Below are 297 nucleotides of genomic sequence, written 5' to 3' on the forward strand. Positions count from 1 at the left end.
GGCGTAAACCACTGCAAGTAGCTCTTTTTCTGTGGTTGTGTAATTCTTCTGTGCATCATTTAGAACACGGCTGGCATAGTAGATGACGTGCAGAAGCTTGTCATGCCTTTGTCTCAACATTGCACCAATGGCATGGTCACTGGCATCACACATCAATTCAAATGGTAATGTCCAGTCTGGTGCAGAGATGATTGGTGCTGTGACCAATTTAGCTTTCAGAGTCTCAAATGCCTGTAGACACTCTTTATCAAAGATAAATGGTGTGTCAGCAGCTAGCAGGTTGCTCAGAGGTTTGGT

Source organism: Arachis duranensis, chromosome 5, assembly GCF_000817695.3.
Source record: "Arachis duranensis cultivar V14167 chromosome 5, aradu.V14167.gnm2.J7QH, whole genome shotgun sequence".
In the NCBI taxonomy this organism is placed as follows: domain Eukaryota; kingdom Viridiplantae; phylum Streptophyta; class Magnoliopsida; order Fabales; family Fabaceae; genus Arachis; species Arachis duranensis.